The sequence below is a fragment of the Pseudophryne corroboree genome, chromosome 6 (assembly GCF_028390025.1).
Source record: "Pseudophryne corroboree isolate aPseCor3 chromosome 6, aPseCor3.hap2, whole genome shotgun sequence".
Lineage (NCBI taxonomy): Eukaryota > Metazoa > Chordata > Amphibia > Anura > Myobatrachidae > Pseudophryne > Pseudophryne corroboree.
Window position 1 is genome coordinate 258,272,313 of NC_086449.1, and position 15,672 is coordinate 258,287,984.

At 44.2% G+C, this 15,672-nt stretch overlaps 1 long non-coding RNA gene across 1 annotated transcript; it reads left to right on the forward strand.

The window, feature by feature from the left end:
- The first annotated feature begins 13,267 nt into the window (after nucleotides 1-13,267).
- Nucleotides 13,268-15,323, forward strand: LOC134935175 (uncharacterized). The gene is made up of 2 exons (XR_010179959.1): nucleotides 13,268-13,408; nucleotides 15,210-15,323. It is a non-coding gene; the product is annotated as an uncharacterized LOC134935175 (long non-coding RNA).
- The last annotated feature ends 349 nt before the right edge of the window (nucleotides 15,324-15,672 follow it).

Sequence of the window (15,672 nt, forward strand, 5' to 3'; positions counted from 1 at the left end):
TGGCCGAGACGATGAAATGCCATCAACGTCGCCTGCCAAGGCCGATGCCCAATGTCATAGTACAGAGCATGTAAAATCCAAAACACAAAAGATCAGTAAAAAAATGACCCAAAAATCAAAATTAAAAGCGTCTGAGGAGAAGCGTAAACTTGCCAATATGCCATTTACGACACGGAGTGGCAAGGAACGGCTGAGGCCCTGGCCTATGTTCATGGCTAGTGGTTCAGCTTCACATGAGGATGGAAGCACTCATCCTCTCGCTAGAAAAAAGAAAAGACTTGCGGCAAAAGCACAGCAAAGAACAGTGCGTTCTTCGAAATCACAAATCCCAAAGGAGAGTCCAATTGTGTCGGTTGCGATGCCTGACCTTCCCAACACTGGACGGGAAGAGCTTGCGCTTTCCACCATTTGCACGCCCCCTGCAAGTGTTGAAAGGAGCACCCGCAGTCCAGTTCCTGATAGTGAAATTGAAGATGTCAGTGTTGAAGTACACCAGGATGAGGATATGGGTGTTGCTGGCGCTGGGGAGGAAATTGACAAGGAGGATTCTGATGGTGAGGTGGTTTGTTTAAGTCAGGCACCCGGGGAGACACCTGTTGTCCGTGATAGGAATATGGCCATTGACATGCCTGGTGAAAATACCAAAAAAATCAGCTCTTCAGTGTGGAAGTATTTCAACAGAAATGCGGACAACAGGTGTCAAGCCGTGTGTTGCCTTTGTCAAGCTGTAATAAGTAGGGGTAAGGACGTTAACCACCTCGGAACATCCTCCCTTATACGTCACCTGCAGCGCATTCATAATAAGTCAGTGACAAGTTCAAAAACTTTGGGCTACAGCGGAAGCAGTCCACTGACCAGTAAATCCCTTCCTTTTGTAACCAAGCTCGCGCAAACCACACCACCAACTCCCTCAGTGTCAATTTCCTCCTTACCCAGGAAAGCCAATAGTCCTGCAGGCCATGTCACTGGCAAGTCTGACGAGTCCTCTCCTGCCTGGGATTCCTCCGATGCATCCTTGAGTGTAACGCCTACTGCTGCTGGCGCTGCTGTTGTTGCTGCTGGGAGTCGATCGTCATCCCAGAGGGGAAGTCGGAAGACCACTTGTACTACTTCCAGTAAGCAATTGACTGTCCAACAGTCCTTTGCGAGGAAGATGAAATATCACAGCAGTCATCCTGTTGCAAAGCGGATAACTGAGGCCTTGACAACTATGTTGGTGTTAAACGTGCGTCCGGTATCCGCCGTTAGTTCACAGGGAACTAGACAATTTATTGAGGTAGTGTGCCCCCGTTACCAAATACCATCTAGGTTCCACTTCTCTAGGCAGGCGATACCGAGAATGTACACGGACGTCAGAAAAAGACTCCACAGTGTCCTAAAAAATGCAGTTGTACCCAATGTCCACTTAACCACGGACATGTGGACAAGTGGAGCAGGGCAGACTCAGGACTACATGACTGTGACAGCCCACTGGGTAGATGTATTGCCTCCCGCTGCAAGAACAGCAGCGGCGGCACCAGTAGCAGCATCTCGCAAACGCCAACTCGTTCCTAGGCAGGCTACGCTTTGTATCACCGCTTTCCAGAATACGCACACAGCTGAAAACCTCTTATGGCAACTGAGGAAGATCATCGCAGAATGGCTTACCCCAATTGGACTCTCCTGGGGATTTGTGGCATCGGACAACGCCAGCAATATTGTGCGTGCATTACATCTGGGCAAATTCCAGCACGTCCCATGTTTTGCACATACCTTGAATTTGGTGGTGCAGAATTATTTAAAAAACTAAAGGGGCGTGCAAGAGATGCTGTCGGTGGCCAGAAGAATTGCGGGCCACTTTCGGTGTGCAGGCACCGCGTACAGAAGACAGGAGCACCACCAAAAAAACCTGAACCTGCCCTGCCATCATCTGAAGCAAGAGGTGGTAACGAGGTGGAATTCAACCCTCTATATGCTTCAGAGGATGGAGGAGCAGCAAAAGGCCATTCAAGCCTATACATCTGCCCACGATATAGGCAAAGGAGGTGGAATGCACCTGTCTCAAGCGCAGTGGAGAATGATTTCAACGTTGTGCAAGGTTCTGCTGCCCTTTGAACTTGCCACACGTGAAGTCAGTTCAGACACTGCCAGCCTGAGTCAGGTCATTCCCCTCATCAGGCTTTTGCAGAAGAAGCTGGAGGCATTGAAGGAGGAGCTAAAACAGAGCGATTCCGCTAGGCATGTGGGACTTGTGGATGGAGCCCTTCATTCGCTTAACCAGGATTCACGTGTGGTCAATCTGTTGAAATCAGAGCACTACATTTTGGCCACCGTGCTCGATCCTAGATTTAAAACCTATGTTGGATCTCTCTTTCCGGCAGACACAAGTCTGCAGGGGTTCAAAGAACTGCTGGTGAGAAAATTGTCAAGTCAAGCGGAACGCGACCTGTCAACATCTCCTCCTTCACATTCTCCCGCAACTGGGGGTGCGAGGAAAAGGCTACGAATTCCGAGCCCACCCGCTGGCGGTGATGCAGGGCAGTCTGGAGCGACTGCTGATGCTGACATCTGGTCCGGACTGAAGGACCTGCCAACGATTACTGACATGTCGTCTACTGTCACTGCATATGATTCTCTCACCATTGAAAGAATGGTGGAGGATTATATGAGTGACCGCATCCAAGTAGGCACGTCAGACAGTCCGTACGTATACTGGCAGGGAAAAGAGGCAATTTGGAGGCCCTTGCACAAACTGGCTTTATTCTACCTAAGTTGCCCTCCCTCCAGTGTGTACTCCGAAAGAGTGTTTAGTGCCGCCACTCACCTTGTCAGCAATCGGCTTACGAGGTTACTTCCAGAAAATGTGGAGAAGATGATGTTCATTAAAATGAATTATAATCAATTACTCCATGGAGACATTCACCAGCAGCAATTGCCTCCAGAAAGTACACGGGGATCTGAGATGGTGGATTCCAGTGGGGACGAATTAATAATCTGTGAGGAGGGGGATGTACACAGTGAAAGGGGTGATGAATCGGACGATGATGATGAGGTGGACATCTTGTCTCTGTAGAGCCAGTTTGTGCAAGGAGAGATTGATTGCTTCTTTTTTGGTGGGGGCCCAAACCAACCAGTCATTTCAGTCACAGTCGTGTGGCAGACCCTGTCGCTGAAATGATGGGTTGGTTAAAGTGTGCATGTCCTGTTTATACAACATAAGGGTTGGTGGGAGGGCCCAAGGACAATTCCATCTTGCACCTCTTTTTTCTTTTTTTCTTCTTTGCGTCATGTGCTGTTTGGGGAGTATTTTTTGGAAGGGCCATCCTGCGTGACACTGCAGTGCCACTCCTAGATGGGCCAGGTGTTTGTGTCGGCCACTAGGGTCGCTTAGCTTACTCACACAGCTACCTCATTGCGCCTCTTTTTTTTCTTCTTTGCGTCATGTGCTGTTTGGGGAGTATTTTTTGGAAGGGCCATCCTGCGTGACACTGCAGTGCCACTCCTAGATGGGCCCGGTGTTTGTGTCGGCCACTAGGGTCGCTTAGCTTACTCACACAGCTACCTCATTGCGCCTCTTTTTTCTTCTTCTTTGCGTCATGTGCTGTTTGTGGAGTATTTTTTGGAAGGGCCATCCTGCGTGACACTGCAGTGCCACTCCTAGATGGGCCAGGTGTTTGTGTCGGCCACTAGGGTCGCTTAGCTTACTCACACAGCTACCTCATTGCGCCTCTTTTTTTTCTTCTTTGCGTCATGTGCTGTTTGGGGAGTATTTTTTGGAAGGGCCATCCTGCCTGACACTGCAGTGCCACTCCTAGATGGGCCAGGTGTTTGTGTCGGCCACTTGGGTCGCTTAGCTTAGCCATCCAGCGACCTCGGTGCAAATTTTAGGACTAAAAATAATATTGTGAGGTGTGAGGTGTTCAGAATAGACTGAAAATGAGTGGAAATTATGGTAATTGAGGTTAATAATACTATGGGATCAAAATGACTCCCAAATTCTATGATTTAAGCTGTTTTTTAGGGTTTTTTGAAAAAAACACCCGAATCCAAAACACACCCGAATCCGACAAAAAAAATTCGGTGAAGTTTTGCCAAAACGCGTTCGAACCCAAAACACGGCCACGGAACCGAATCCAAAACTAAAACACAAAACCCGAAAAATTTCAGGTGCACATCCCTAATAATAATACACTTAAAACCTTAGCAGGGCAATGAGCACACGACACCAATTGTGATTAACCGCTGGGTTCCGACACCACAGTGGATTATTTCTGAAAGGGGGTTTACAATACAAATTTTACACTACAATACAAACAATATATATAACAGAATAATGGCTACAGGTCAATGTACATACGTGAGAATATTCGCGTGCGCTTCCTGGTCCTCGTCCTCCGTAATCAAATAGATAACGTTGTGAGTCTTGTGTCTGGCCGGCCTGCAGCAGGCTTTATTTATACAAGTCTTCCAAAAGCAATACAATGGATACTGTAATCCCTTTGTCCATTGGACACAGGGATGCACTTTTACAGTACAGGAGAGGTCATAGGTTGATTTGAAAAGGTAGGCAATGTCTTTGTCAACTGCTCTTGTAGGTGGTCTCCTCTGGATTCCTGCCGCATACATAATATACAGTAAATACAGTTTATATCTATATTCTGCTTCTGCACATAACTATCCGCAGGAACATGCGATCTTCCACAGACCAACACCGGAATGTTACCCTTAAAATACCCTACAGCTGGATACCAAATACCACCTTATAACCTTAGTCTGTCCCCTCTTATCCTGTAAAGGTGAATCCCTTTGTTCTGCAACCATTTAAACAGCTATAACTTTCTGATGTGGTGCAAGGGGACTATGTGTACCTTGTGCACTATTTGGATTAAATATGTAATGAGCTTTGATGGCTCTCCATGCGTACACAAACTCTGCCGTAAATACCCATACCACGCGCCGATGTGCAGGTCCGCGGGAGCGACCATATGCAAATTGCGGATATGTGCACGCACGGCAGAACAAGTGCACGCGCAGTGGGCATGTGTGTGCAGTTTATACGTGCTGTGTGTTCTGCAATATTTTTCGACTTTGACACAGCATATATCACAGCAGTAAGAAATCATTTTTCATGCAGATTTTTAGATAATAAATTCTCTGCTGGGACAGTGGCTCTGACAAGGGCTTGCACTGGTGAAGAGGTCTTAAGTAAAGTAAAAGCAATCACTATAACTTTACTGCTGGGTCTGCATGGCACTGCACTGTACGTGCAGTGTCAGACCCATAGAAACATAGAATTTGACGGCAGATAAGAACCACTTGGCCCATCTAGTCGTACCCTTTTTTTCTATCCTTTAGGTAGTCTCAACCCTTTTTGAACCTTAATTCTATGAATATCCTTACAAAGAATTAAGGTTCAAAAAGAGTTGAGATTACCTAAAGGATATAAAAAAGGGGAAGACTAGATGGGCCAAGTGCTTCTTATCTACTGTCAAATTCCTTGTTTCTATGTTTCTATGGGTCTGACACTGCACATACATGGCAGACCAGATGGGCTAGGTGGTTCTTATCTGCCATCAAATTCTATGTTTCTATGGGTCTGACACTGCACATACATGGCAGACTAGATGGGCTAGGTGGTTCTTATCTGCCATCAAATTCTATGTTTCTATGGCTTTCAGGTAGCGCATGTGCAGACCACAACAACTGCAACACAATAAAGGGAATAAGCATAGAGTCTGCTGGGGAGGGGAGGTGGGCTCAGAAGATACCAATCCCTATGGGACAGAACAGCTGACACCATGCTCCAAAAGAATAAGCTTTTCAGTTATTTGTAATTTGGCAGCAGTCCCCAGTGAGAATAATACAGACTGTGGTTCTCACCTATATTTTGCAATTAGCAGGAGCGGGTTGGGTTTGGGTGACCAGTGGTCAGGAAACCGCTGGTCATCATACCGACACCAGGATCCCATTAGTTAGATGGATGGTGGGGGAGGATGGGAAGGGGGGAGGGGCGAGCACAACTAATCCCCTTGCTTGCTGCGCTCACCACACAGCGGGTTCAATGGCTGCCTGCGTTCGCCACAGGTTCTATTCCCACTCTATGGGTGTCATGGACAACCACAAGTGGAAATAGTCCCTGTTAGTTGGAATGCCGACCAGCGGGCTGTTAACTGTTCAGGCTGCCGGCGTCGGTATAGTGACCAGCGGTCGCATAACCGCATCCCGCAGGAGCCATCTGTGATATCTCCTGTGTTATGGATTTGTAAATGTCACTGATTCCTACCCAATTTTAGCCTTCATAAATAGACCCCATAATTATTGTAATGATTGATTGATTGACATGTTTCAAACCCAGTTAAGTAAGCCATTACATAAGAGTACAGTATTTATTGGATTTTTTTTGTTTTGTTTTGGAAAAACAAAAAGTAAGTCACTAGGCTGCAATGTAACCTACTGTGTATTGTACATTTACTCGGTGCATTGCTTAACAAGATATAATTTTAACTACAAATAACAATCATAAATCACACTTTAACTTTTGTTTTATAATATCAGTGTAGTACAAACATTTTTTAACAGAACCTCAAAAACAAATCGCATTGGCTGATTTGTATGCAGTGTGCTAAAGTCAGAAGTTCCTAGTAAATTGAATAAAAAGTCTAATGCCTTTATTATTTGCATGTATATTACTTCCCGTGGAGAACTTATCAGGAGAGCAGAGCGCATGAAATGCCCTTATAATATGCAGATGTAGCTGGAAAAGTGACTGAAAAAGCTTTATTGTGTCATTTTGCTACTGCGGCAGTGAAAGCTTTTACATAGTAGAGATACACATCACAAAATAATCTTGATATTATAATTATTTAAATATAATTTAAGTGCCTACTAATGCGTTTTACAATGTAATATTATTTTTTTAAAGAGTATATTACTATAAGGATTATAGCAATATTGCTTGAGTCCAGTTAGTACCAAAGAATCCAAATCATGCCCATAGGGAATCCAGTTTAAACCTTTGCCCCATCACTCCCATAGGGTATCCAATTAAATAAAAAAAATTGGTCACAGGATTTTTAGCTCTGAAAACCCTGCGGCTAGTGTAAAAAAAATAAAAAAAAAGATACTAACCCCTCCAGTGGTCTCTGCAATTCCCGTGGTCTCCCCTCCATCCTCCCATTGGGGAGGGAGCTGCTGGGAGGCTTGGGGGCTTCTAGGAAATGTAGTTCTCCCAGCTGCTGCCTCCGGGGGGATGCCACTCACACGGGAAAGAGGGAGGGAGGTGTCACCCACAACCATTCATGCACACACGGGCATATTAACAGAGGAGGAGGCCCATCAGCGTAATAGAGTCTTAGCACTAGAAGGTGCACAGAATCTATTGCACATGTGCAAATCTCCGAGGAAATGGTGTGGTGGCCATTTTTCCAGAGATTTTCTTACTGCCCATGCACAAATCTCCGGAAAAATGTAGCGCCATTTACCAGAGATTTGAGGAGAGTTACTACCACCGGCGGGGGACTCCGGAGAGGTGAGTATTAAAAAAATGGGTGCAGGTAGGGTTGCCACCTCTCCCGGATTTCCTGGATTCTACAGGATTTGGTGGCAACCCTCCAGGAGGCTTTTTCTCTCTCCCGGATTCCGGAATCCCACTCCAGGATTCTCCCGGAATAAGGGGACTCCGCCTCCACCAGCCCACAAACCAGTGGGACTTCTGGGGGCGGCGCTGGCGTGAAGGGAAGCACCACACCATTAAGTCATGTGCTCCCTGGTGACATCATCATCATTATTATTATTATTATTATTATTATTATTGTTCATGTAAACTGTTGATCTGAAACTTCAATGCATTATATATAGTTCTTTTTATGGCAGTTATTAGTGTATGTCAGTGGTTGCATAGGGCTGTTCTAGGGCATTGAGCTGTATCTATAGTCATATTGTTACTGTTACTTGTGGCAGGATGCATGGCATTGTATGTGTCCAGTACCATAGCAGGGACCGGCCACCTGCAGTCTCTCTGGTGGGCATGATGTACAGCTCTGCGGATGGTTTATTGATGTTAAAATCTAATATCTTCTGTTCAATGGGAGCCATTAATTTATCACAGGGATCACATAATTTATTTACATGAACATTGCTTGGTGTCAGGGGGATGGGTTGGGATTGGGGGGGGTGGATCTCCAGAAATCGATTATGCATGAGGAGGCAACCCTAGGTGCAGGGTGTGTGGCCCCCTGAACACCTAGAGCCCATGTGCACCACACACACTGCACTATTATAGATACGCCACTGCATGGACACACACAAAAGGAGGAAACAGAGGAAGTCCCAGTGATTTTTCCTAAAAATAAAGATTTAAGGAAAAATCAGACTTGCTCTGGAGGTGTGTGAAAAGACATGGTGGTTTCTATAGAAATCTCCTGCACTTAATTATTATTATTATTATTATCTTTTATTTATATGGTGCCACAAGGGTTCCGCAGGGCCCGATTACAGAGTACATAAACAAATAATCAAGCAGGAAAACAGCAACTTACAATTGACAATATAGGACAAGTACAGGGTAAATAAACATAGCTACATCAGCAGATGACACTGGAATAAGTATCAGGTGTCAGAAGACTGCTGGATTTGGTGCAGTTGAATATTATTGAAGTAAGAAAAAGGATAAGCACATGAGGGAAGAGAGCCCTGCTCGTGAGAGCTTACAGTCTAAAGGGGAGGGTAGACAGACAGGGGTGAGACAGATGGGGTACACAGAGAGCGTGGAACAGAGGTTTAGGATGAGATTTGGCTGGGTTTGGTGAAGAAGTGGGTCTTGAGAGCCCGTTTGAAGTTTGTAGAGAGGTGGAGAGTCTGAGGGGGAGAGGTAGGGAATTCCAGAGAAGTGGTGCAGCACGTGAAAAATCTTGGAGGTAGGAGTGGGAGGAAGTAATCCGTAGGCAGGAGAGTCGACGTGCATTAGCAGAGCGAAGAGGACGGGTGGGAGTGTAAAGGGAGATAAGGTCAGAGATGTAAATGGGAGAGGAGTCGGTGAGGGCTTTGTAAGCAAGTGTGAGAAGCTTGAAATGGATTCTGAAAGGGAAGGGGAGCCAGTGAAGGTCTAGTAAGAGAGGAGAGGTGGACGTAGTGCGTTTGGTGAGGAAGATGAGCCGGGCAGCAGCATTGAGGATAGATTGGAGTGGAGAGAGGTATTTGTCAGGAATGCCAGTCAGGAGGAGATTACAGTAGTCCAGTCTGGAGAAGACCAGTGAGTGGATAAGAGTCTTAGTAGCATCCTGGGTCTGAAAGGGTCTGATCCTGGAAATATTTTTTAGATGAAAACGGCAGGTTTGTGAGAGGTGCTGAATGTGTGGTTTTAAGGAGAGGGAGGAGTCAAGGATTACTCCAAGACAGCGCACTTGGGGGCTAGAGGAGATAGTGGTGCCATCAATAGATAATGAGATTGTAGGAGGTGAGGTTATGCGGGAGGGAGGGAAGATGATCAGATCGGTCTTAGACATGTTATGTTTAAGAAAGCGCTGGGACATCCAGGAAGAGGTAGCAGAGAGACAGTTGGAGATACGAGTGAGGAGAGCAGGGGAGAGGTCTGGAGAGGAAAGATAGATTTAAGTGTCATCAGCATAGAGATGATATTGGAAACCAAAAGAACTAATGAGCTTACCTAGTGAGGACGTGTAGAGAGAGAAGAGTAGAGGACCAAGGACAGAACCTTGGGGTACCCCTACAGTTAGTGGAAGTGAGGGTGAGGTGGAGTCATGAGAGGAGACAGAGAATGAACGGTCAGAAAGGTAGGAGGACAGCCAAGAAAGGGCAGTGTCACGCAGACCAATGGAGTGAAGGATTTGCAGTAGGAGAGGATGGTCCACAGTGTCAAAAGCAGCAGAGAGATCCAGTAGAATAAGTAGAGAGTAGTGTCCCTTAGATTTAGCAGCATGGAGGTCATTGCATACTTTTGTAAGGGCAGTTTCAGTGGAGTGGAGAGGACGGAAGCCAGACTGGAATGTGTCAAGCAGTGAGTGTGAGGAAAGAAAGGAAGTAAGGCGGTTGTAGACAATACGCTCAAGAAGTTTGGAGGCAAAAGGGAGGAGAGAGATGGGTCGGTAATGAAATTACTCTATAACTAGACTGTACACAATCACGGGCAGGGCCCTCTAACCATTGGTTCTCACCCTGCATTATCCAATTATCCTTGAATACGCTTCCACTTACATTCAGCAACTCTGATCCTTTTTGTCCCCCGTTCCCAGGGCACTGTTGTTTTTAACCCTTGTACTGCCTGGTTAGATTTTTTACAGTATATTGTATTGATTGTGTGCATATTTGTAATTTTCCCGCTATGGTGCTACAGTCTCTTTTTGGCACCATATAAATAAAAGATAATAATAATCACATTTATAGATGAGTGATATTTTCAAAGCTGTGCCATGAAAAATCCACTTCACGTACTCAGTAGCAGACTGATCCCCATTCTTTGTTGTGTCTTACCCATTTGGCTATCGCCTGCATGTCTTTGACTGCAGTGCTGCTGACTTGGGTGGTCGGCGGCCATCTTGCGGCTTCTGGCTGGCTGCTCAGGGTTCTGACAGGAGATGGAGCCTATCAGGACCCTTTGCAGCCCCCACTGACCTCAAGATGGCTGCCACCCACCCGAGACAGCAGCACTGCAGTCAGGGAAATGCAGGTGACGGCCAAACTGTATTAGTTCCCTCAGCACACTGCACCTCATGACACTGACTGTTTCCTCCTTGGCACTCCCTCCCCTCCCCCATACACAGAAAAAGAAAGCCATTGTAAGTATTTCTTTCTTCTGATATTCTGGTAACCAAATGCAGCTCTGATCATGTGAGCCCGTCTGTAATGCTGCCACCCGTCAGCTACCTGTCAGGTACAGCAGCATCACACAAACCAAGGAGGGAAATAAAGCTGTCTTTTAAAAATATGTGGCTGCCAGCTAAGCCTCAGCAATTCCAAAATGTTAGAAAATATACATAAATGGAAAATAAATTGTGCGTTGGTCTTTACTCTGCTATTCAAAGATGTGTGTTTGTGGGAAATGACCATATAGCATGGCTGTTTTTTATTTTATATTACTTATATATTATTTGCCCTGCCAACTACTATTTCTTGTTATCATAAATAATTTATTTGACAGTGAAGTAAATTGTGTTATTTAATTTACTAGCAGCAATAGTGATATTGTCATTGGCACTTCTCCAACATCCAAGTTTATGGAAATAGAGCATATGATGTGCTAGTTGTATGTGACTGTGGAACATGTGTACTAATTGGGTGTATGGGAAGAGGACGGCTGTGCATGATTTCTGTACAAATAAAGCTTACTCTACTGGATTATATGAACCTGCAATGTTTGCAGGGAAAATCATTTTAGATTCCCATATACTGTACGTATAATACAATGGTGAATGTGTGGCTTTCAATTTAATAGGATACTGTTAATTTTTTTTAAATAAACAAATAACAATTTATTATGAACCCCACTACAAGAACAAGATCTGTGCATAGATCCATATGTGTATGAATATGAAAGTGACATGAACAGCACAGGAATTGGTTTACAAATGCATACAAAGCCGCAGATTAGGAATAGTGGAACTTGACGTGAGAAAAAGCCAAGGATGCTGGTAATTGGAGCCTTTTACAGATTCGGACTCAGGGGGTTATTCAGACCTGATCGCTAGGGTGCAATTTTTGCATCCCTGCGATCAGGTAGTTGCCGCCTACAGGGGGAAGAATTCGCTGTGCAGGATGAGGGAATTCGCTGTGCAGGTGTGCGATCGCATGTGCAGGAGAGCTGCACGAACAGAGGTTTGTGCAGTCTCTGCACAGCCCAGGACTTACTCAGCCACTGCGATGATCGGGGTTGGAGCTGATGTCACAAATCCTCCCACAAAATGCCGGGTCCCTCCTGCATTTTTCCAGACACTCCCTGAATACGGTCAGTTGCCACTCACAAATACCCTTTTCCTGTCAACCTTTTTGCAATCGCCGATGCGATCGGATTTTTTGCACCATCCCTTCGCTTTCCGGTGCTCCCTGTAGCTGCGGACCATTGCGCCTGCGCATTTCGGTGCATACGCGTGCGCAGTTCAGACCAGATCACCCGCTGTGCAAAAACGCACAGTAGCGATCAGGTCTGAATTAGCCCCTCCGTCACACACAGATGTACAAATGCCACACATTAATTTGATCACTGTATCTAAAATAGTAGTTGTATTGCTTCAGTCATTGGCATAACTGAAGCCACAGTGTATAGGACACATATGTATGCTGGAGGTTGTAGTAGCCCCAAGGCCAAGAAAAGTTAAAAGCGGCTATAGGTTCTGCCAGCTTATCTGCTACTATAGGAATGCCAAACTAACTGAAGCCTGAATAGAGTGAGAGTGCGTTTAGAGTGTAAAGCTTGCAAGACTTACAAAATACTCCCCTATTACAGGACTTCTTATTCAGCAAGTTACCAAATCTAAGAAGGAGCGAAAAGCATCAACTAAGTGGCAAGAGAATACACAACCTCCTAGACAGGCATTGGTTGACATTGATAACCAAACTGACCATAGGAGTTGTCCTTGACTTATGATCCCCATAAAGAGGGTGCCGTTTTCTGCCCAGCCTTTCTCTCCTTTGATCCATTTAAAATGGTTTTCAGCAAATGTTTTCAAGCAAACAAGAGTTTAATAACTGTATTATGATGAAGGAAACAGACATACCATAGAGTCATGTATTCTGTCACTTTAACCTGAATTTTAATTACATGTATTTGTATGTGATACGTGTCTGACCTCATATGCTACATTTTTTGACTGACACAGTTAGATATGAGGCATTTTGATATTGCAACCACTATTCACAAATGTGTTTATTGTACATACACTGGTCATCAGTATTCAACTACTGATAAAGATAGAATAAAAAAAAAGAAGCTAGCTAGGGCATGTGTTTTATCCAGACTGATACAGAAGAAGATTTGACCCACTTCTCTTGTTCCTCTATCTTCAGTCTGGAAAAGTAAGGTGCTGGGTATGTGAACAGCCATCATGCAACTCTGACAAGATAGCAAATCGCTCCAGGTTCCTCCAGGCAGAAATCCCCTTTTATAACTGCAGCCACCAAACTATTGGCAGGATATGGGGTTTGAGTCCCTGTAGAAATCATGGGTGCCAGCCAATTTGCTCAGCTACATGAGCTGCCTGTCTGAATATTGCACAACTGGCATTCTCAATACCATAGTTTCTATGCTTTAGCAAACCAGACCCACTCATTAACATGACATATGCTGTAAGTTTTATTAGTAACACAAACTACAGTGCTATAATAGACTGAAGCGTTTATGCATCATATTATGACAAACTGACAGAAATGATGAAGGACCACAACACAAGAGCTGTTGGGCACCAACAACAACTGTGGGGTATGTAACTTGGATCTGTTGAGTTTGAACTTTAGCCAGACTCCTGGGTGGGCTAGACATGTTATATATTTATGCAATGTGCCCTCCCTGCGTACACAAAGAAACAGCCACAGTAATGTAATAAATGTGTGAATCTGATCACTGCATGATTTATTCTGCTTTATGATTTGCCAGCTTTCAGACTTAGGACCTTGCTCTAATTTATCTGTCATCTTCTGGTTTATTGCTAGTGAGAATTTGCAGATGCCTCTAGGAATATTGAGTCATTAATTGATGCTCAGAGCATGCAAATTAGCCATGTGTTCTGAGGAATGAAAATGACAGTCAAGTAATGCTGCCACCATGCAGCGGGAGAAACACTTGTCACTTCAGCAGCCATACTGGCAAAGAAAAATATCTTCTTTATAGGGATTTGCGTGTACCCCATGTTTTGGTTTTGGTCTTGCGACTAATGACGAATTTTCGGCCAAAAAAAGACGCTTGTGACAAGCAGAGTCTCACAGGATCTGATGCACCAGTTAAGAATAAGGACACATCTGTATATAGAAGAATATGCAATTAGGGGCAAAACTCCAGGTTTCATGCCCGCAGATATTCAATTATTTAGCTTTTTACCTGCATGATAAAACCTTTGGTACCAACTGGTGCCCTATAGATTCCACAAATAATGTGGAACATATGGATTTCCCTATACCTTACATCCAGGAGCGAGACGTTTAATGCAGACTTTTCCTTGCTGCTGAGATTAGTTAAATTACCTAATTAATAGGGTATGAGCCAAAAATTAGCCACAGGGTTTAATTGAATATGCCCCTTGGCGTTTAACCCCTCAGATCAGAATTGGGCAGCGTTTAGCTCAGTGGTTCCCAAACTCGATCCTCAAGGACCCCCAACTGTTCACATTTTTCATGTCACCCGGAGGTGCACAGGTGTAGTCATTACTCACTGACACATTTTAAAAGATCCACAGGTGGAGCTAATTATTTCAGTTGTCATTCTGTCAGTAGATATGGAAAACATAAACTGTTGAGGGTCCTTGAAGACCAAGTTTGGGAACCACTGATTTAGCTCTACAGTACAGTAAGTACCAGCATACTGGAACTTGTAGTTCCATATCTGCTTAACCATACCTCCCAACATGACCCATTCCAGGACAACATGCTCAGCTCCTGGACTTCCCTCTTAATGTCCTATTGCCATCACCTGTGGGAAAACACCTTTCTTATCAATTAATTAGTTCCCCTCAGGTGACGGCAGTCAGGCATTAAGAGGGAAGTTCAGCAGCAGAGCATTTTGTCCCTCCTGGAAAGGAGCTTGTTGGGATGTATGGTTTAACTTTGCATCAGTGGATGAGTAGGTAGCATGATTCTAATGTGGGAATAATGTAAGAAAGAGCAGGTAGCGGTGTACCTGGACAAAACATGTTGCAATGCAAGGGGTGCAAATACTGTACATAACTTTTTTGCATGCAGGCATTGCAGGGTAAATACTGTCTGCTTTTGCATGCAGCTCACAAATGCTCGGCAACTCTATTTTTACAAAGTAATTTAGATTTGAGTTTGGACACGCTCCTCCCAAACCTAAATCTCTCTGCACATTTTAAATCTGACCCACCTGCAGTGCAACACGGTTTTTCCCAGGTGCTCAGATATTCGCTCTTTCTTATTTTATTCCCAAATCAGAATCAGTTCGTTAACCCTTGTAAGAAAAAAATTGTGCAGTTTTTAGATATTTAAATTTTTTAACTGAAACTGCGATTTGTACAGAATTTCAGTAGACATTTTAGATTTTTTTTTTTCAGCCAGTGTGGAAGCAAATCCTGTAGGTCTGTGGAAGGAAATTAAAGGAAAGGAAGCCAAGAGGCAAAAGGACGTGTATGATATTTCCTGCTGATATTAAATGATGTCATATGGAATGAGACTGTGGTTTACATGCTTCCTACTATTTGCATAAACTCTTGAGGAAAACCAACAGATATTTAAACTTCTGTTTTGAATAAAAATTTATATAAAAGAGCCACTTTATAAATTAATTTAAGATGTTGCATGCCATTAACGCAATACATCCATGTGAATATGACCTTATTTTTCCAAAGTTATTTTAACTTAATTTCCAACTGTTATTATTTGCAGCCACTAAACCAAAAGGAAAAATATTAATTAAGCTTGAAAGTTCAGGACAAGCTTTATTGTGATACATAGTGTTGTATTTAGATTATTCTTGTTGGTGTTAATGAATTGTGAAATTAGTACTCAAGACCTCCA